The 23,147-nt window shown below is 43.3% G+C and overlaps 1 long non-coding RNA gene across 1 annotated transcript in view; it reads left to right on the top strand.

The window, feature by feature from the left end:
• Positions 1-13,729, top strand: part of LOC145356772 (uncharacterized) — a 49,575-nt gene extending 35,846 nt beyond the window's left edge. The window contains exons 3-4 of the long non-coding RNA XR_013889214.1: positions 12,074-12,240; positions 13,726-13,729. This is a non-coding gene — a long non-coding RNA (uncharacterized LOC145356772). The remainder of the gene's footprint in view (positions 1-12,073; positions 12,241-13,725) is intronic.
• The last annotated feature ends 9,418 nt before the right edge of the window (positions 13,730-23,147 follow it).

Here is a 23,147-nt window from a genome sequence, read left to right as displayed (position 1 = left end):
AAAAATATATGGATGGAAAATCAGCAGAATGTTGCAACCCTGTGCGTGAGCAATGGCCAACAAAATATCCCGTGGGCTACAGTCAGAACAAAGGCGTGTGGCCACCGGGCCAAAGATTATTCACCACTGCTTCAGAGAATGGGACCCAAGTGGCTAAAAACACAGTGGAGTAAAGGGAAGAGTGATGTATTAGAGAGCTTGAGGTTAAGATGTTGAAGGGTGAGAGGGAGTACATGGGGATGGGGGTTGTGAAATCACAGCGGTTTTAAAATCAAAGAGGAAAATTGTTGGCTTTAGGATACCAAGAGCCAATATAGATTAGCAAGGATAAGGGTCAAATTCTGTGGGATCTAAGTTTAGTGTCGACAATACTCTAAGTGAATAACAGGGGGAAGGTTGGCCTCTCCTAAACTGGATGTCGACAATCAGCCTACCATCAGGGAAATGAAGGAAAGTTGGATAAAGTAGTGCAGCAGTATAGCTGATGTCACCAAGGGACAATATATAGTTGAGAAGGAAAAGGTAACGAAGAGGCTAAGAACGTATCTTCGGCGTTTGCCAAGGTGATGATGCTGGAGTGGGAAGAGAAGTCATTCCTAGAAATGCACTGGCTACAATCTGAAAGGTAAGAGTGGAGCCAATGAAGAAAAGGCGTTGGCGAAGAACAGTATTCACCCACTGAAGGCTGCAAAGATATTGAGAAGGATCTATACTGTGACAATTCAGATGGATAATGCATTACAATCACTGACAATGTCCCTCACTGTTTTGCTTAGGGTTGTTTTAGTGCAATGGGAGAGATAAGTATAATTCTGAATGGGAGGACAGCCCATTCAAGGACTTAAAAAGGAAAGGGAGGTTGAGATGATGTGCAGAAAAGTGCACATGGTAAATGGAAAAAGAAGTGAAACAAATTGGAAATTTGTTAAATATGTGTATACTCTGCTTGCCTTCCTTTTGAGACACAGCTACATATTGAGCTTATGATTTTGTTACTCAGCTAAAGTGAAGCATATGTCCCTCTTGCTTTTTGAAGATTTCCCCAATAATATTTTGCATACAGCTCATAAAGCTTTGTTGGGGGCGATTGTCCCAGCTCACTCGCTGCTCTGCTCTAGTTGTGCAGTGGGCCAGGAGGTGCCGTAGCTGTGTCGACTAAGATTTCCAACGTAATCAGCTCCACGTTGGAAATCGGCTCGGAGCTGATTACCATACGGAAACCCCCATTTGCCTTTCGTTAGAGGGCCTGGGACTGAAGTCTCCAGGCCCGGTAGCATCTCCCCTGCTAGCGTCCCCCTCACCCCCCCTCCCCCCGCCCCCCCCAAATCACCACCTCCTCCCTGCCAGAGTGCTTCACTCCAGCGGGATTTCCCCTGCTCGCCATTAACAAGGGAGCCAATCCCCCTGGAGTGATGAGAGGCCTTTGAGGCCCCCTCCGGTGGTTCGAGGATAAGGGGGATGCCCTTGACAGTGCCATCCTGGCAGTGCTAGTCTGGCCCCCTGGCACTGCCCGAGGGGCAAAATTGGCACTGCCAAATGTGCACCTTGGCACTGCCCACCGGGCATTGGGCAGCGCCAAAGGAGCTGGGCCTATTTGAGCCAGGGCCTATCGGGAGGAGGGTGATCGGTGAGGCTGGGGAGGGCTGTCCCGCTGCCACTCTGAACTTGGGATGACTAGGGAGAGGTGATGTGGACATGCTGGCGTTGGACTGGGGTAAACACAGTAAGAAGTCTCACAACACCAGGTTAAAGTCCAACAAGCTTATTTGATAGTAAACCCACCAGTTTTCAGGGTTTGACCCTTTGTCAGGTGAGTGGAGAACTCACCTGACAAAGTGGCAAACCCTGAAAGCTAGTGGGTTTACTATCAAATAATAATTTAAATAATAATAACTGGTTGGACTTTAACCTGGTTTTGTGAGACTTCTTGCGAGGCAGAGGTGATCAGGGCTAGCCATCCGAGTAGTGGCGGGGAGAGTGTGGGCTGCTGGGGGGAGGGTCAGGGCCGTTGGTTGGGGGAGACAGTGGGGGTGGGTTGTCAAGGAGATGGGGCTGGCCAGGTGAGGAATTGGGGCGATCAGGCCTGTCAGAGGTGGGGGGTGGGCATCGGGCCTGGTCCAGGGAGGTCTGAGAGACCAGCATTTGGGGAGTGGGGGGAGGCGGTGGTTCTGAAGGCCGATGTTGGGGGACTGGAGTTGTTGGAAGGCCAGTGGTGGGAGATGGCAGGGCTAGCCAGCAAACAGGCTGGCCAGCTATTGGGCGGTCAGCAAACCAGGGCCACTCCGCATGCGCTGATCTCCGCCCTGACAGATCTATGGGTGCACAATGGTTCGCTCAGTGCAATGCTGCTGGTTTCTCTGGTGGGAATAGATTCCACCCCCATGATTCTCAGACTAGAGCATTCTACAGTGTTCAGAGTGTGGGAGATTCATTCTGAAAATCACACTAAAAAAACCAGCAGGATTTACTCGCATTTTCCCTCGCATTGGAGACTTAGAATTTTATTGAGAGAATCCCAATTGTTGTGTTCCGGTAGTGTTGCTCCTTTGCACAAGTCTCCAGTATTGACAGTGAGTGTTGGCTGGTATTTTGACTAAAAGGAGAGTTTGTGTTTATCACTGCAAAGTCTGTGCTTAACCTCCATCTGATATTTACATGTGCATATTTCCAAGCGGAGTCATTGAACAGTCATCGTGTGGGAAACCCGTCCAATCTTTCCTCCCTAACCCCAGGCACTGAAGCCAACACCTTTCTTCCCATCTTGGTCCAGATGTGTTTATGAAGTAGAGATTGAGAAACCTATTTTTCACCTTGCTGGCTGCGTGTTTCAGCTGTCACGGAGATGAACTGCTGGGTGAGCCAACTGTTCCTTTTCTTATTAAAATGAATTTATTACCATGCAAATTTTCACATGGGTTGGGTCATAGTGAGCCACATACACACTGAATTACAAGTTATCTGAAGAAGCCTTAAAGGTTAAGTTTGTTTGTGTTGCCCCTCCCTCAAATATGGTGCACTTGACAAATTCTTAGGAATACAGGCGTGGATTCAAAATTACACAATGAAAGTAAAAACAAATATTTCAAGTGACGTTCCCTCTCTGCACCTGTTATCCTTTCATGAGAAAGCAACAGGAAGGATGTAGGCCAGGTGCCTCAAAGGGCTACATCCTTCGCACCTGTCAGCATCACCTTGACAACACATAGATTCTGCCAATCTCAAGTGCATAATACCTCTCATTATTTGTTTAATAGGAAGTTTGGAATAGACTTTTGTTAAGGAAGTATACCCGGAACAAATTAATCTGGGCTGAATTAAACATAGTTGTTTGGCAAACATATCCAATGCTTCTTTATCGACATTATCAGCAGCACTTCATTTCTGCATTCGATAAAGAAATGGCTATAAATTGCCTTTGCGTCACTCACACAACATAACGTTCCTTCCCAAAGTAAAATAAAAGCCATGTTTTAATCTCCGGTGAGATCCCAGTGTAATTCTCATCAAACACCTCTGCTGCTGGGTAACCATTTTCTTATGCAGTTAAGTCTCTGTGAGATGATTTTCTGCATTAGGTTGATGTTAGCTGAATTCTCTTACTTGCTCCATGAAAAGTATGCCCTGCAGTGAAAAATTATGGAAAATGCAGCAGGGAGGAAACATTTGGTATGATTTGAGTGACGTGCTGGCACAGTGGTTAGCACTGAGGTGTCACAGCACCCAGGGACATAGGTTCAATTCTGGGTGACTGTCTGCGTGTGATTTCTCTGGGTGCTCCGGTTTACTGCCAATCTAAAGTTGTGCAGGTTAGGTGAATTGACTGTGTTAAATTGTCCCTTTGTAACCAAAGATGTGTTGGTTAGGGGGTGTTGTGTTTAGTAGGCTAAATGTGTGGGATTACAGGAATAGGGTGGGGGTTGTGGCCTGGGTAAGGCACCCTGTCAAAGAGCAGATGTGATGGGCCAAATGGTCTCCTTCTGCACTGTAGGGATTCTATGATTTGGTTAGCCTGCACTGCAGCAGGCCATCCTTGCATCAGAATGCTGATGACCTGTTCCCCTGTGGCCAGGTTAGCAGCATGATCCTCATTTTGTTATTCTTCGTGATTGTCTGAATAGGGTAAGTACCACAATCCAATATTCTAGGCACTTGGAATAACGCTGGTGCTATGAATGGATGTTAAATGAATGAGTCCCAGCAACTGCCAGGTTAGCTGGTAGTTGCTAACTATGCTATGATAGAAATCATAGAATCTCTACAGTGCAGAAGGGGGCCATTCGGCCATTGAGTCTGCACTGACCACAATCCCACCCAGGCCCTATTTCCGTAACCCCCACATATTTACTCTGCTAATCCCCTGACATTCATAATTCTATACCTGGAGTCACCAATGAAATGTACATTGATCAAATGGAATCCCATTCTCCTCCTGAAGTGGGTGACATTCATCCCAATGAGCACATACATTTCACCTAACTTTTCTGCAATTTGTGATACAGTTGCTTAGTAAATGTACTGGGCTGCCTGGTGTTGCCATGTGCCCTCATTAATTGCAAGAGAGATCCAAGTGAGAAGGCTCTGAATGTACTTAGAGCCACTTGCAGTAAAGCCCAACAGGCTGCAAGATAGTGAGCCAGTGACTATCCATTACAGCTCTGACAAAGAGTCACCTAGACTCAAAACAGTGGATCTATCCTCTCTCCACAGATGCTGTCAGACCTGCTGAGATTTTCCAGCATTTTTCTGTTACTGTTCAATACAACTTTGTCAGACGAGTCAGATGTCCTCCAACCCAGGATATGATAGGGGCATATATGAAAGGTAACAGGTTCATCAGCAAAGAAAATCCACTGAAAACAAAAGCAGGGAGGTCAGCAGTAACCACAATAAACAGTTGGTGTAACAATAATGAGTTATACTCTAGGGAGAACATGATCACTGCAGATGCTCGAGGCACCATGGAAAAGCTGCCAGTCACAGCAGAATTGGACATTAAGCCTACAATGGAGGTCCTTGTCAAAGGTTTTGGCTCACTTGCCATGGACTAAGCTCCAGATACCGACACTAAAAAGGTACAAGACCCGGTACTTCTGCAGTATCTGCACAAACTTCTCTTTCTGCTGGAGCGAGGGGAGAGTGGACCTAGATACACGTAATACAAATAGTGTACAAAAACCTGGACAATTGCAATGTTTGCAGTACTTATTGAGACATCTCCCTGGTGAGTATCCCATGTTGTCAGATTGCAGATCCCAAATCCCTATATGATTTTGGAACTGGAAGATCTACAATTGGCATGATCTTCTCTGCCCGGAAGCTGCAAGAGAAACAATGGAGACCACTGTACACTGCCTTCCTCAATCTCACCAAAGCATTTGACCACATGAGCATGACTATTTAAGCTGCAGGAAGTTGTTCGGCCCTGCCCACCTGAGGTTGAAGGCAAATGTTCACCAAGACCTCCACAGATAGTTGCTCTCTGCTGACAGTGCCACTCCAGCATTCTATCTTTGTACATCTTCAATGGTAAATGGACGGATTTCCTCAAACTTTGAAAGAGCTTGAGTTGACAATCTGTATAAGAAGACAAATGTCCTGGCTGGAAATGTTATCACCATCTACCAGCATTGATAATGTGGATGCTGGAGGATGTTGATTGCTTCATGTATCCAGGCTCCACACTCCCAACAATTTGTCATTTGATGCTAAAATTGCCTGGATTGCAAAAGCTGCAGCTGTTAGTTCAAGCTGGATGAGAGTGTGTGGAGTAGCAGCAACCTGAGTGACAGCTCCAAACTGTGGCCGAAGCCCTAAGACTTCGCCTGCCCCGATTCTATTGCCATCGGGCGGGATTTTACGAGCTTGCCTGAAACAGGCCATAAAATCGTGCCCTGCGAGTCGGCCAAGCCTGAATTCTCAGTGCACTCCTCTGCTGCAGCGAGACCAGGACAACATATGCTCGGCAGGAGAAAGGTTTCCACCTTCACTGTCTTAGGTGCATCCTTCACATCTCTCTACAGGATACCCACTCAGTGATTCCGGAGTCTGCTAATTCTAATCACTCATTGCGAAGCCAATGACATCTGTGTTGGCTCCACCACGTTCATCAGTAAGTGAGGATTGTATACCCAAAGACTTTCTTTATGGTGGACTGATCACTGGGTCACAACCTCTTGGAAATCTATACCTCTGCTACAAAGATGCCTGCAAATGAGATACGAAGATGGCAAGCATTGATACTGACCATGAGGAGAGAGTGGCTGTCAGCTGTCACAGGTGGAGGTTGAATTTTAGAATGGAATTGGAAGAAGCAAGCAGAAATGACAAGCTCTCCAGTCTGAGAAGAAGGCCCAGAGTAAACAGAGGCCAGCAAATTGTGCATTTTCACAGCGCACTGTCTCCACCTGCGGTCTACATGGAAGAGACTGGCATTCCAGAGTGGGGCTCCAGAGTCACAGAATTGACCATCTCGCAGTAAACCATTGTCTTGCAGGATGGAAGGTTGCCCAGTTGAATTGAATCTCTGCATTGTTGTAGGGTGGGGAGGGGAAAGCAGAGGAATTGAAGTGCAATTTAAGAAGCAATTGTAGCAGATCAGAAAAACAGTTCAACAGCTGATTAACAAAGACATTCCCCAACAGAAAATCACAACAGGTACCAGCAGGAAATTCAAACAATTCTGACCCCTTTAAGAACAAAGGAAGATGCCTCCATTACAAAAAAGTGTTTATGGTTATTTATATGGACCATCCATTGCATATGAACTCCGACAGTTAGGGTTATATTATGGGGCCTATGTTCTTATTTATCTGCATTTTGGAACTTCAAATAACCTGTCACATAATGGGATAATTTTGTCTTTTGTTCAGCTGCCCATTATACATCTCCCACAATATTCATTTCCTTTGTGGCCTCAAACTACTTTTGAAAATTTTCTTTTGATGCAGGATAAGGTTCAGATTTCCATAATCATTCTAACTGGGGTCCCACCAGGGCATTGCCAATGCTGTTCATGCTTTATATTAATGATTTAGACTTTGGAATAAAGAATACAATTTCTAACTTTGTTGATGATGTCCAAATTGGAGTGGAGGAGGGGAACAATATAATCAATATTGAGGAGGACTGCAACAAATTATAAGAAGATTTCAATTGACTTGAAGAACGGGCATATAATTAACAAATGAAGTATAACAGAGGTAAGTGCAAGTCATTACACTTTGGGAATAAAGACAAGGGAGTCATATCTTCTTTGGAAAGTAAGAATCTAAATGGGGTAGAGTGAAAGGATCTGGGAGTATAAATACGCAAATCATTACAGGTCACAGCACAGGTTAATTTAACCATTCAAAATGCAAACCAAGAACTAAGTTTTATTTCTTGAGGGATAGGACTGTGTGCACCACTCCAGTTCAGCAACTTCATAAAGGAAGCAGCCAGCTTCTCCTACAAGAAGACATCAGGTAGGCTTTGGTAGCAGCGCTCCATAAATGGGTTTTTCACCTAAAGACTGTTTCCACTTGTGGGCAAGAACAAAATTAAAAGTCTGCAATAGATGATGGTCAGCAGTGGGGAATGCAGAGGAACCCCTTTACCCAGAGCAAATGTGGAGCTCAAAAGGGTGTGGTTGAGATGAATTGCATTGACGTGTTAAAGGTGACGCTCGATAAGCATGTGTGGGAGTAGGGAAGAAATGGCTATGCTGATAGAATTAGAATGAAAGAAAGACGGTGGAGGTTCAAGTGGACCGTGAATGGCATAATGGAATAGCTGGGCCGCTTCCATGTAATAAATCTGCTGGAATCTTCCCTTTGTCTTTTTTTTTATCTTGTTAATATGTCATATTTGCATCTCTGACAACTCAGTTGATAAATGTGTTGCCAGTGTTGGTCTGAGCCACATAGAGCTGCAACTCCTGACAATTTTTGCTGAGCTGGCTATTTCAGTCGGGATGGCTGTAGGACTGCTCCAATTAGCTTCACTGTCCTGAGTTTGTGAAAGGAAAGGAATCAGAAGAATTCTTGCTGCTGATCACTAGCTGAAGAGTACAAGTAATGTTTGGGCAATGGGTAAGGGCCAGTGTTGGGGGTGGTGGGGAGAGGGGTAGAGATCAGACGTGATAGTGAAGGAGATTTTCTTAGTTGATGTTTCCGGTGAAATTGTACAAGCTTTTTTTTATAGAATTAATTTAAGATTCTTCTCCAAACATTGAGGAAACCTTTGTGCTGTGCTGACAGTGTCACTGATGAATGGTGACCAAAGGCAGGGATTCCCCCATGCATGGACAAGGGTAAATTTAAACTATGATGCACACCAAGTCAAATAGTTAGCTGACTTTATGCATTAAACTTGGGTAGAAATTCTCCAACCTCAGCCGCGGCTGGAATTATCCAGACCCGCTGCTGTGAATGGTGATTTGGCTGAGCACCAAATTTTCCATTCTTGCTGGCCATGGTAGCGGGGCATGCGAGACAGAGAATTCTGGCCTTGTCCACTGGAGCTGAGGCATAGAGAGCATATGACCCCAACTGGAACTACACTTCAGCATAAATTGATGGCTTGGAGAGAAGAACAGAACGTGGAGAGGAAGTAACTTGAAAAAATAAATGTAAAATTAATTACTATGATTTTTGTATACTATGGTGTCAAAAGGTAATATTTTCACTTACAGTCAGTTTCCTAACTACTAAACGATTAATTTTTTTTTGTCTGTTTACTTCTGCTTAATGCAAATAGAAAATGTATTGAGGTCCCACTAGAAATTCTATTTATCCAAGGATGGAACTAACGTCATGATATTGTTATGGCTTTCCTGTGCGTACTTTGTTATATTAGGCCCACCCCTTCATCAAATATTCAATTTCACAAGCTTCGGATGTATCCAATCCTTATATTGCAGGTTATAACTCTTCAGAGATGGACCTTTAGACAGGGAGCATAAGTGTTTCCAACAGTTGACTTCAGATTTAACATCAGCTTCTGGCTGTCCTTGCCATTGATATTCCTGTTGTCAACTCTTTGGTTGACAAGCAATGAGCTGAACTTCGAAGAATGGCAACAGGTGGGACTGCATACTGCTGAAATCCCTCGAGAGAGAGAGCTTGAGTTGGCAACAGCTGGGCATAAAATAATCATACAATCATTACAAGGAAGAAAGTGATAAGGAATTAGAAATGAGATTTTACTATGTCAACACTGCGGTTGAAGGCTGGGTGGGTCAAAGTTTATTAAACGTGGTTGAGCCAGTGGACTTGATCCAACTCAGCAAAAGCATACACGCAAAAAATTTAAAAGTTGGACTCATGTCAGCACAGTATTGCCTTGTAAATCGGAGTTCAATGTATTGAAAGGTGCACTAGAAGGGATGTTATAAATCAGTAATTTAAGAAGCTACAACAAGCATTGCTTGCATTTCTAAAGCAGTATTTTGGAGCTGTGTGAATATAATAGCAAATGATACTTGCAATGTAAATAAAGCTTTATTGGCAATCATTAGCAATGGTCATGAAATTGCATATGAAATAATATTAAAGCATGATATTTTTACAAATTCCTTGAAATCTCGGTACACATTGTCGCATAACTTCACCCATGATAATGCGGATTTAGAAGAACCTTGTTTGTTCCTGGTGCTGTGATTCCAAAATTGCGCACATTTGATCATACAATCATTACAAGGAAATGGTCTACATCTATTCCTGTGTTCCCTGTAGAGGAACAGCTTTCTGAGGGGCAGGAGTACCAGCAATTCAGAGAGATACCCCAAGAGGCAAATATTTGGGCCAGGGGATCATTTGAATTAAATATATAGGTTTATTTGAAACGTTAAATGTGACAGTTACCAGAGGACAATCAGCTTGAACCATCATCTTCATGAAAGGAAAGTGGATAACCAGGGTCCAGAGGATAAAGAGAATTTGGTGTATTTTACTGGCAAGTGTGCAAAGAATGCAATAACTTAATTATGTGTTACGTAATTTTGTGTGGTAATAGTGGTAGTAAGGGTGAGTTTCCACGCAATTGTTCAGCCATTAGATAGCATTAATAAATGACTTAAGCTTTGCTCTTGTCATTTAGTCATGTGAATTAATTGGTTTGAAACTTTTGTAGCTTAGAAATGCTATGAATTTTGCACTTTATTGGCTCATAGGATAGGATCCCTACATGCAGAATGAAGCATTTGGCCCATTGAGCTTTCACCAACAACAATTCCACCCAAGCCCTAACCCTGTAACCTCACAGATTTACTCTGCTTGTCTCTCTAACAATAAGGGGAAATTTTGCATGTCCAATCCACCTAAGCTGCACATCTTTGGAATGTGGAAAGAAACTGGAGCACCTAAAGGAAGCCCATGCAGACACGGGGAGAAAATGCAAATTCCACACAGATAGTCACCCAAGGTCAGAACTGAACCCAGGCCTCTGTGCTGTGAGGCAGCAGTGCTAGCCACTGTGCCTCCATGCCACCCTGCTTTTAGGGTGTCCTGAGGATGTGAAAGAAACTTTTTGGATAAAAAGTTGTGTTGCTTATTTCAAAACAAATCACCCCCAAATTGACATAGCCCATGCAAAAGGTCATGGAAGTTCAAGCACATATTCTGTTCAGCAGACATAGAGTTGGCACCATACTTTGCATGAGTTTAAAAATCATTGTCTTAAAACTGGCCCCATCCACAAAACTGATGATGTCCCTCAGAATGAATTAAAGTACCATTGAGGCTATTGAGTCTGAACAAATTTAATACCTTTCTCTGCGGCACAAATTTATTAATAGGCACATTTTACAACCTGTCGAATGTCCCCTTGTTTTCATTTCATAACAAGTTGAACACTGTATCCTAATATAACTCAAAAATTGTTCTGTATCTTTAGAGTCACAGAGCCATAGAGGTTTACAGCATAGAAACAGGCCCTTCGGCCCAACTTGCTTTTTAACCACTAAGTTAGTGCCCAATTGCCTGCATTGGGCCCATATCCCTCTATATCCACCTTACCCATGTAACCCATGTAACTGTCTTAAATGCTTTTTAAAAGACAAAATTTTACCCACCTCAACTACTACCTTTGGCAGCTCATTCCAGATACTCACCACCCTGAGTGAAAAATTGCCCCTCTGGACCCTTTTGTATCTCTCCTCTCTCATCTTAAACCTATGCCCTCTAATTTTAGACTCTCCTACCATTGGGAAAAGATGTTGACTATCTAGCTGAATTATGCCCCTCATGACTTTATAGACCTCTATAAGGTCACCCCAAGTTTCCAAGTCCCAGGGAAAAGAGACCCAATCTATCCATCCTCTTCTTATAACCCAAACCATCAAGTCCCAGTAGCATCTTAATAAATCTTTTCTGCACTCTTCCTAGTTTAATAATATCCTTTCTATAATAGGGTGACCAGGACTGCACACACATGAATGGTAGAAGTCATTTAAAGCCTTTAAAACGAAGCCTAATTTTTGCAATAACTCCATTTCCTGCGGTATTAATCAAACTGTACCAAGCTACCACACGTAAGTACAGCAAGGGATATTTTTTGATTAAAATTTAGAGAAAGAAAGTTTCAAAAACACCACCCAATGGCAGCAAATGCTGACCATCTTCTATCGCAGACTTTTAATTTTGTTCTTCATGGCAGAATTTGTATTTGGCACCGTGCAAATGAATTTGAATGGAAAAACCTGAGAGAAAAACACTCATCAGATCGGACACAATTTTAGATGCATTTTCTTCCAATCACCATTTGCGTCCTTAGCACAAATTCTAGGCCAGGTTCTTAAATGCAAATCCTGTATCGTTCTACCCATTTATTTCATTCTACTGCAGGATGTTTTATCCTTGCAGGGTGATGGAAAGTGTTGGCATTGGTCAAAATTATTTGCCTGATTTTGGAACCCAGCGCTTTTGTCAATTATCACAGGATTAAGTGGAGCACTGAAGAAAAATTCTGGCTGAATCTTTTGAATAGTGACATGTGTTAGTACTAAGCATTGTTAAAATTCAACACCAAAGCATTTGGATTGTGGCCATCTGCCACGTAAAAGTAGATCTAAAACTGATAATTTTTGGATTTCTAGGTAAATCATTGGAGCCCACCATTAGACTGCAGCTTGCAAGAGCAGTGTGAAGAACATTCTTTTGATTTGCATAAGGTGGCTACTCCTAGTTCTGGTATGCAGTGGGTGAGTATCTGTTACATTGCTGAACAATGTAGCTTCCACCCACCTTGTAATGATATCTTAAGGTGACATTCCCACAGTCTTTTTAAGTCCACCATTTGAGAATACAAGCAGAAGACAGCATAACCTTGATACGATCATTATTGATTTCTCACAATAGTCTACGATTAAGGAAGGAGTACATATAGCTTATTGTATTTTATGGTAAAAAATTTACTCAATTTCAAAAAGTGCAGCAATCTATATTTACAGTAATCAAATCCTGTAGTTCAGAACAGCATAAATGCTTAGAGCACATTTCCAGCATAGAATGGAAGAGAGCGAAACACGGAAAGAAACTAACTTGCATTTATTTGGCACCATTCTTGACTTTAGGACGTTGATGGAGGCAATTCATAACTGAGGAATTTCTTTTGAATTGTAATATTTTTATGTATGGCAGCCAGTATAATAGCTAGAAAGGACTCACCAATAGTAACGTGATAAATAATCAGGTAATCTGTTCTGATGATGTTGGCTGAGGTATAAATATTAGTCAGTTGATTAGGAAAACATTCACAGCATCAGATTCTGGCCAACTTTACCTGAGGAGGTGGAAGGTTGACAGCCCACCTTCCCACAAGACGTACCCTATCAGATTTTTATGAGTCCACTTCAGAGGGCAAGCGGGGTTTCATTCGAAAGATAAAAGTTTAAGGAACTGAAGATTTGCTGATTGGATTTGGAATGGCAGGAGTAAAAGTATAGAAACATAGAAAATAGGAGGAGCGGAAGGTCTTTCAACCTGTTCTGTCATTCAATATAATCATGGCCAATCCTTTGCCTCAATGCCATATTTCCGCTCTCTCACCATAGCCCTCAATGGCTTAAGAGTCTAGAAATCTATCTATTTCCTTCTTTAATATATTCAGTGACTTGGCTTCCACAGCCTTCTGTGGTTGAGAATTCCAGAGCTTCACCACCTATTGCTTGAAGAAATTTCTCTCATCTCAGTCCTAAATGGTCTACCCTGTATCCTGAAATTATGACCCTTTTTTTACACATCCTGTTGGGATTCCCTCTCATTCTCCTAAATTCTAGTGAACCCATGCCCTGCCAACCCAATCTCCCCTCATACATAAATCCTGCTGTCCCGGGAATTTTAGAATCATAGAACTCTACATTGCAGAAGGAGGCCATTCAGCCCATCAAGCCTGCCCAGGCCCCACCTCCTCAATTCCGTGTAGTTACCCCAATAATGACAATTTACAATGGCCAATCAACCTAACTTTGGATAAGCCCTGTGAACCTTCGCTGCACCCTCTCTCGGGCAAGTGTGACTGGAGAAGTGTAGGTTCGGATTAAAATGACCCATCCATGTGCCAATACTGGCACAAGTATGGATTTTATTTGCTTTTTTGTAGAAAGAAAGCTAGTGCAGCAGTGTCAATTTGCTAGTGCCATAAAAGTCGGTGTCAGGGAATTTGAAATAGCAGGTATCAACTAGGCCAACGCTATTTTTGTAGAACTGTGACTTCTCTGAACCACTAATCTGTCCTTTCCCTTTCTAGGTAATTAAGAAGGCAAATGGAATTTTGTCCTTCATTGCTAGCGGGATGGAGTTTAAAAACAGCAAAGTTATGTTGCAGCTGTACATAGTGCAGGTGAGGTCACACTTGGAGCACTGTGTACAGTTTTGGTCTCCTTACTTGAGAAAGGATATACTGGCACTGAAGGGATTACAGAGGTGATTCATAAGACCATAAGATATAGGAGCAGAATTAGGCCACTCGACCCATCAAATCTGCTCTGCCATTCAATCATTGGTGATATTTTTCTCATCCTTATTCTCCTGCCTTTTCCCCATAACCCCTGATCCCCTTATTAATCACTAATTGACTCTGGAGTTGAGAGGGTTGGCTTATGAGGCGAGACTGAGTAGAATGGGGCTATACTCGCTGGAATTCAGAAGAATGAGGGGAGATCTTACTGAAACATATAAGACTATGAAGGGATTAGATAGAAGCAGGAAGGTTGATTTCACTGGCAGGTGAAATTAGAACTAGGGGGCATGGCCCCAAAATAAGGGGGAGCAGATTTAGGACTGAGTTGAGGAGGAACTTCTTCACACAAAGGGCTGTGAATCTGTGGAATTCCCTGCCCAGTGAAGCAGTTGAGGCTATCTCATTGAAGACCAGGATAGATAAATTTGTGAATAGTAAAGGCATTAAGGGTTATGGTGAGCTAAGTGGTGCTGAGTCCACAAAACGATCAGCCATGATCTTATTGAATGACAGAGCAGACTCGAGGGGCCAGATGGCCTACTTCTGCTCCTAATTCTTATGTTCTTATATATATATATATCACCTTTTATTGTTCATTGGATGTTGGAGGGTTGAAGGAGATTTTTGAATGTTGTTACCAACACATTGTCAACATTCATTTAGGAAATTCTCTGAGGAATTCACCTAAAAGGCATAAGTGCTGTGCTATTCTATCTTGTCGGGGTGCCTTAGAGGAGTCTTCAGGAGTGCTTGGCAATTGGCATTTGAAAAGGGTTCACAGGAGAAATGGATGGTGAAGATCAGATCAAGGTTGGCCCAATCAGCTGCAACAAGAAGGAAGGGCAGGAGGCAAGGGTTAGTGAGGGAGGGAGGTGGCCTTCCCCACTGAACTTCATCCACTACTACTGCGTTTGAGACCTTCTCATCTGATCCCTGAACCATCATGCAATGTGCTATTGTGTGCCAGCCAATGCATTCAACTGCTTTGGTTGAAGTGAATGAGCTTCTTTTATTTATTAATTTATGGGGTTGAGGCATCAGGCCAGCATTTGTTGCCCATCCCTAAATGCCGTCCCTGCATTACATTGATTGCACTTGAACTAACACTGCCTCCTAAAGGAGACTATCTGATTGGGAGTAATCGTTTGCAGAGGCTTTTGATTACTACTTTAAGGTATATCACCTTTTACTTTTCATTGGCTGCTGGAGGTTTGGAATCATATGTTGGTCAGACTGGCTAAAAATGGCAGATTTCCTATCCTAAAAGGCGTTAGTGAACCAGAAGGGTTTTTACGGCAATTGATAATGGTTTCATGGTCATCATTAGACCTTTGATTCCAGATTCTTTTATTTGCTGAATTCAAATTCCACCATCTGCCATAGTAGGATTCGAGCCCACATTCCCAGATTATGCCATGGATCGCTGGATTACTAGTCCGGAGACATTACCACTGCACCACCATCTCTCCTCACAGTGGAGCCTGAATCTACAGCTCCATGAAATTGTGCTTGATAACTTGAATGTGAAAACTGTAGTGCTTGTGTAGCACGTCCAGGCAACATCACATTATGGCCATCAATAATTAGGACTAAAATTGCATGTTAAGACAAGACTTTGAATCGGGTGTGCTGCAATTAGCACAGCATCTATTAAACACCAACTTTTACCCTCTCACCAGAATAACTTCTGTCTTTGGAGCGCTTTCTATTTTTCTACTTCAGTTTTCCAACATTTACAGCTTATTTTTTTTTGCCATTGTTGCTTTAGAAGTTTCAAAAATGCACTCAAGACCCGAGTTTTTACTGTTGCCAGCAAGACATTTAATTGGCTCAAGCTTCATATGTATGTGAGTATTTTGGCCAGTAGACACTGATTCGATGCCCTTGCCTTCTTAGACTGTGTTTACTACTTGAGTGGGCACTGGATTCCATGGAATCCCCACATAAACCCCAATGTTCTTTTTACTGGCAGCAGTGGAAAAACCACCTTGTTTAGACTACTGGTTGTTTTTGGAGCCAGTGGGGAGAGAGAAATGTAATGGCTGGCTCCTCAGTCCTCCTGTAGCTGGCTCACATCCCACGCAGTTCTTCATTGCCACAGTTACCTTAGCAGCTGCATGGAGAACAATGTGAGAGCTATATGGAAATAGTGCAAAGTTAAGCATATGGAGACCGCAATTTTCCATCCATTAAGTCCAGTGGACAAAAGGCGCAGACAGTGAGTGGGTGGGCAATTTTGTGATGTGTACCCTGGTATTTGTTGGAAGCGGGTAAAAAAGCAAATTATTATCTCTTTTAAAACCTTGTGGTGTTGTTTTGCTTTTTGCAAATCATTTGGAATGCTAAAAACCTATTCAGACCAGTCAATAAATGCTGATCTTGCCAGCCAAGCTCCTGCGAATGAGCTAAAAAAAAGAGATGGACACTATCGCTTTTCATGAGTGGAAGTATTTTTCTTCCCTTCTGAAAGATATGTCGAAATCTGGCATCCAAGGAACATATCAATGTGCTTCTTTTTTATTTACCACGTCATTTGATTGTCATGGGGAACATGGTAAGCTGAAACTAATCCTGTCCACACATGTATTTTCACAGTACATGCTTTTCTGTAGAAGTCACTGATAACAATCAAGGGCAGCCACCTGGCTAGTAACCTGGAAGATTTCTAGACTGAATTGCTCACTTCATCATCATTAATGACAACAACAACAAGTTTACACAGCTTTTAATACCCGGAAGAATGCACAAGAGGCCAGGGTGGAAGGACACAAAGTAATGGAATGTGTTGTAAAGTTGGAGATTACAGAGAATTTTAAACTGGAGGCGTCGGGAAACTGGGAACTAATGTTGGCCTGCAAGTCAAAATGAAAGATCAAGTGGGTTAGTATGCAGGCAGCAGAATTTTGGATGAGATGAAGCTATGGGTGATGACTGTACAGATTTGGAAGATAAATTTCAGTATCTGAGGAACAGCAGTGGCAGCATGGTGGCACAGTAGTCAGCGGTGGCACAGTGATTAGCACTGCTGCTTCACGGCACCAGGGGCTCCGGTTTGATTCTGGCCTTGGGTGACTATCTGTGTTGTTTGCACATTCTCCCCATGTCTGCATGGGTTTCCTCTGGATGCTCCAGTTTCCTCCCACAGTCCAAAAATGTGTAGGTTAGATGGCTTAGCCATGTAAATGCGTGGGGTTAAAGGGAAAGGGCAGGGGAGAGGGTAAGATACTCTATCAAAGAGTTGGGGCAGACTTAATGGGCCGAATGGCCTCCTCTACACTGTAGGAATTCTATAATGGTTAAACCAGTTGTATGCCAGTTCTGCTCAAGGCAATGGGCATGATCTTACCAGCCATTCATGCCATGCTCCCACCGCAGTGAGGTTGGAGAATTTGGCAGCCAGCCAAATCTCCATTCACTGTGGCAGGATGGAAAAATCCCACCAGCGTGAACAGTGGTAAGATTCCAGACTATATCTCTTCTACATGAGGGAGTGACGATGTGAGTTATGCTGGGCCAACAAATGGGATGAAAAGGAGAAAGGCTTTCCTGAGGGAAAAAGCACTAAAGATGAAGGTGGGGAAGTGGCTAAGCAGACCAATAACTATAGAAATGTCATAGTGAAAAGACGGCCAAAGGTTAAACAGTTGGCAATTACAAGTTAGTGTTTTGGACAGAATTGTTCCAGTGGAGGTTGCAGAAGGAAGTGATATTGGAAATGATTAAGCAGATGTGATTGGTGAGGGATGTAAGGGAATAGTTAGAATCATAGTACCATAGAATCCTACAGTGTAGAGGGAGGCCACTCAATCCATCGAGTCTGCACCAATCACAATCCCACCCAAGTCCTATCCCCATAACCCCATACGTTTACTCTCGCTAAGTCCCTGACACTTAGAATCGCCAATCCACCTAGCCCGCACATTTTTGAACTCTGGGAGGAAACCAGACCACCAAGAGTCTACATGTGTGGAGAACATGTAGACTCCACACAGACAGTCACCCAAGCTGGGAATCAAATCTTGGTCCCTAAAGTAAAACCTTGTGCCACCCTAAAGTAAATGGTCTTCTAAGAGTACAACAAGAGACAAAATAGGAGCTGGAGATGACCATTTGGCCCCTTCAGCCACATCTGCCATTCATTAAGATGACAGCTGGTTAGTTCTTGGCCTTAACTCCACTTGCAAGCCTGGCACCCCCCCCCCATAACCCTTGATTTCCTGGTAGGTAAAAAAATCTGTCAAACACAACCTTGAATATATTCAATGGCAGTAAGAAGTCTCACAACACCAGGTTAAAGTTAGACTTTCACCTGGTGTTGTGAGACTTCTCACTTTGTTTACCCCAGTCCAATGCCGGCATCTCCACATCATGTATTCAATGACCCAGTCTCCACAGCTCTCTCAGCAAATTCCAAAGATTAAAGATCCTCCGAGAGAAGAAATTCCTCATTTTTCTCTCAAATGGAATTTCCTTTATTCCTTTATTCTGAAAGTGTGCCCCCGGACCCAGATTCTCCCACGAGGGGAAATATCCTCTCGGCATCGACCCTGTCAAAACCCCACAGAATCTCATTCAGTTGATTAAAATCGCCCGTGGTGATAGTTAGCATTGCCTTTACTGACTGAGAACACTTTAATCTTGATGCCCCTACATTTGAGTGTAGCTAAACTGAGTGGGGATAAAGTTCCAGGACATCGGGTGAACACGTTAAACTGTTTTTAAATATCCAAAAAGGATTCATCTCCAGAGTGCTAAATTGTGTAAAAAAAATGCATAGGGAATGCCTTACAGCATAATTGGCAATGTACGCTTGTCTCTTGCACTAGAGAAGTGGTTTTTGTGCTAAAGTATGCCAAAAGCCTCTCCATATATTTACTTAAAAAATGCCTTTATACAGTGCCTTTCACAGCTACAAGGCATTCCAATGTCCTTTAAAACAAATTAAGTATTTTAGAAGTGTATTCACTGTTCCAACATAGGAAGCAACAGTCAATTTGCCCATAGCCAGCTCCCCACAACCAACAGTGTGATAAGTGATGATTGAGGGACAAATATTAGTCAGGACATCAGTGATAACTCCCTTGCTGATCTTTGAAACAGTGTTATGGGGCTGAATTCTCCAACCTCACTCGCCTCCCTGCAGAAGGAAGTGATGTTGGAAGTGGTTAAGCAGATGTTCCCCCATTTCACTGCAGTGGTTGGAAATTTGGCTGAGTGCCAAATTCTCCGTCCTCGCACACAGCAGCATGAACGGCTGCAAAGTTCCAGCAATGGTTTCTTTCACATTCATACGAGAGAACAGACAGTATCTCGGTCTAACATCTGATTAGCACCTCTGACAGTGCAGCACTCAGACAGAACAGCACTGAAGTGTCAGCCTTGATTTTATCTGTACAAGTACCTGAAGTGGGATTTTAACTCTCAGCCAACTGAGTCTCAGCTGGCACATGCACGTATAAAAATTGGCTAACATACAACATACCACATATTGGGGAAGCAATGGTCTAGTGGTATTATCACATGACTATTAATCCAGATAATCAGCTAATGTTCTGGGGACCTGGGTTCGAATCATTGCATGACAGTTGGTGGAATTTGAATTCAATAAAAAAATCTGGAACTAAGACCCGAATGATGACCATAAAACCATTCTCGATTGTTGGAAAAACCCATCTGGTTCACTGATGTCCCTTACAAAGAACAATAAGAACATAAGAAATAGGAGCAGGAGTAGGCCATCTAGCCCCTCGAGCCTGCCCCGCCATTCAATAAGATCATGGCTGATCTGTCATGGCTCAGTTCCACATTCCCGCCCTCTCCCCATAACCCTTAATCCCCTTGCCTATCAAAAACCTATCAACCCACGTCTTAAAAATATTTAGCGAGGCAGCTTCCACCACTTCAACGGGCAGAGAATTCCAGAGATTCACCACCTTTTGAGTGAAGAAGTTCCTCCTCAACTCCATTCTAAACCGCCCCCCCTTTATCTTGAGGCTGTGCCCTCTAGTCCTACTGTCCTTTCTGAGCGGGAAGAGCCTCTCCACCTCTATCCTATCCATCCCATTCATCATCTTATATGTCTCAATGAGATCTCCCCTCATTCTTCTAAACTCTAACGAGAACAAGCCTAGAAAATTACAGCACAGGAACAGGCCCTCCAAGCCTGCACCGAATATGCTGCCTGACTGAACTAAAACTCTCCACCCTTCTGGGGACCTTATCCCTCTGTTCCCATCCTATTCATGTATTTGTCCACACGCCCCTTAAAAATCACTATCGTGTCTACTTCCACTATCTCCCCCGGCAGCGAGTTCCAGGCACCAATGGAATTTAGAGAAGGAAACCTGCTGTCCTTACCTGATCTGGCCTACATGTGATTCCAGAGCCCCAGCAATGTGGTTGACTTTCAATTGCCCTCTGAAATGGCCTAGCAAGTCACTCAGTTCCAGGGCAATTAGAGATGGGTAATAAATGCTGGCCAGTCAGCGATGTCCATGTCCCACGAATGAATAAAAAAAATCTGGGTCAGATTTTTTAAAACATATTTAGCCTCAGAACTCACCACTGCCAAGACCAGAATTTACCATCCATCACTTTGTTGCCCTAAAGGTTTGACACAACTGCCTGTTTTGTTTGAACATTTTAGAGTGCTGGTTGGTGTGGTACTGTCCCTTACAAACCAGTTTTCCTATCCAAAAGGCCATTAGTGAAGAACCTGGGTTCAATAACAAGCCAACAGTTTCATTGTCACAGTTACTAATACCAACTCTTTGGGCAGGATTTTTCAGCCTCCTCATCCCAAAACCATAAAATCCCGCCCCTGGCAAACGGACTTTTCCATTGTCCGCCCCTCGCCTGCTCCGATTCCCGCTTAAATTCCAGCTTAAATTTCCACATCATTTCTTTTTAAAAGAACCAAACACAAATTCTCAAAGAGCTATGATTTATTGAGAGTATTATTAAGTGGTTAAGAGTACATTATGGATGGTTGAAATATTTCAGCATGTGGAATTCAGCATGCAGGTCTAATTACGCGAAACACCAAGAATGAATATTAATAAGGCGCACTCTAAAACCTCCGGTCATTCCTCACACACACTCCCAGGCACCATCTTTTTTACACAGGAGTCCAGGAGTGATGGTGATTGTGTTCTCCTGGGCTTTACACAGATGAAAACACTTTCAGTTCTGTTTGTAGTGACATTTAGGCTTCATTCAGAATTCACAGCTGTTTCAAATCAAAGGCACACAATTAAATGATAAAATGCTTCTGCTCCAATGGTAGGTATAAGCTGAAACTCTGATCCAACAATGAAAATTTACTACCAGTAGAGCAAACTGATTTGAACCGGGAGTGTGGAGCCTGTTTTGGGGACCTTCAGTCTCTTGTTCTTCCAGACCAATTAGCTTTATTTTCCCAGATGTCCAGAGTAAGGTTAGGAGGCAGGACCAGGAGCAAATTTGAAAAATAACACATTGGGCTAACTACTCGCCTTCCGCTCACCTTGCTGCAGGAGGCAGATACTAATGGGCCAGTTGGGGGTAAATTGATGGTGCTGCCAGGATCTTCTCGTGATGAAAGACCCAGTCCAGAGGCTGGAGCCCAACAAGTCATTCTCTGGGGGCTGCCTCACAGCGGCAAGCTAGACATCTGTCTGCACCTACTCTCAGACACCTCAGGACAGACCTGCTGTCAAGAGAAGGTCACCCCTGCAGCCAAGTGCCTTGACACTTCTGGTCATGCATAATTTTTATTTGTTCACAATATTGCCCAGGACACCTTCATTTTGAGCACCCTCCTGCCCACTTCAGAAGTACCCACCTGTGCCAGTGCAGCAGGGCATCGTTTCAGGCCCTCTTATCCACTTCCCTTACTCACCTGCTGCCCTTGGCTGGACTGGGACCTCAGTGGCCAAATCTGAGGTGGATACCTCCAGAAAAACACAATGCTTTGCCTCAGCCACTTCCGGCTTCTCTACCAGGAATTGAGGCTGACGCCAGGATGGTAACCCATCTGAGAAAATTCAGATCATGGGCATCAAATAACAGATATTGTTGCAGCCCTGGGCTAAAATGTGAACTGTGATTAAATAAAGAGCCACCATGTGTAAGAAAATACTTCAAACTATTGCCAACTAATCGCCAGGCAAAAAGTGTCACAAAGCAAAACTAGCACAAAAAAGGAGGCAATGTCACTCATTTAAAAAGAATTCTAGATGGTAAAAAAAGCAATTAACCATTACTCATTGCACGATATCACATCCATTTTGGCCTCAAGAATTTATGATAAAGACCCTGCTCTATTTCGAGAAAATCTATAATGGATTTGGTTCAGTTAAATCTACCCAACTACATTTGCCGCCAAACCCATTCACACATTGTTAGTGCAGACATAAATACAAAGAAGCAGTCGTTCCTTATTAATTTTGCAGTGCGGGGCGACACAATGACACAGTGGTTAGCACTCCTGCCTCACAGCGCTAGGGACCTGGATTTGATTCCCGGCTTGAGTCTTCCCGTGTCTGCATGGGTTTCTTCCACACGCTCCAGTTTCCTCTCACAGTCCGAAAGGCATGCTGATTAGGTGCGTTGGCCGTTCTCCCTCAATGTACCTGAACAGGTGTTGGAGTGTGGCGACTAGGGGGTTTTCACAGTGTTAATGTAAGCCTACTTGTGGCACTAATCAATTAAAAACAACAGTGGCTCAAGTGCTCAACTGACCCCTGTAATAAAACCAACTTTAGTGTACAAATTGACTGGAGTACATTCACTTCTCTAACTTCATCATGCATTGCTTTACCTCACAAGGTCTTACAGAATTGACTGATTCTGGACTATTTGCCAAAATAGTAATAGGATTCCTGTCGCCTCTGGCTCAGTGGATAGTACTTCAATGGCTGTGAAGAGCTTTGAGATGCCCAGTGGTCATGACAGTGGCCATATAAGTGCAAAGTCTTTCTTTTCTATTCTTGTGATGTCTCCCCCACTGGCTCTGTGGGTAGATGCGCTATATGGCACTCAACCAGAATATCCCTGATAGGTTGCCTGATCTGTGCAAAGTTAACCAATTGATGTTGGGAGTTCCAAAATTGGACATCAGATAGTCAGATTGCCTGTTTTTGATCACTGCTGTGTAATTGTTTACATGAATTTGTCATATTGTCATAGAGGTTTACAGCATGGAAACAGGCCCTTCAGTCCAACTTTGT

The sequence above is a fragment of the Carcharhinus amblyrhynchos genome, chromosome 22, assembly GCF_965287045.1.
Source record: "Carcharhinus amblyrhynchos chromosome 22, sCarAmb.v2.hapA, whole genome shotgun sequence".
Classification (NCBI taxonomy): domain Eukaryota; kingdom Metazoa; phylum Chordata; class Chondrichthyes; order Carcharhiniformes; family Carcharhinidae; genus Carcharhinus; species Carcharhinus amblyrhynchos.
The sequence above is the reverse complement of the archived record's forward strand: the minus strand, read 5'-3'. Positions and strand labels throughout refer to the sequence as shown.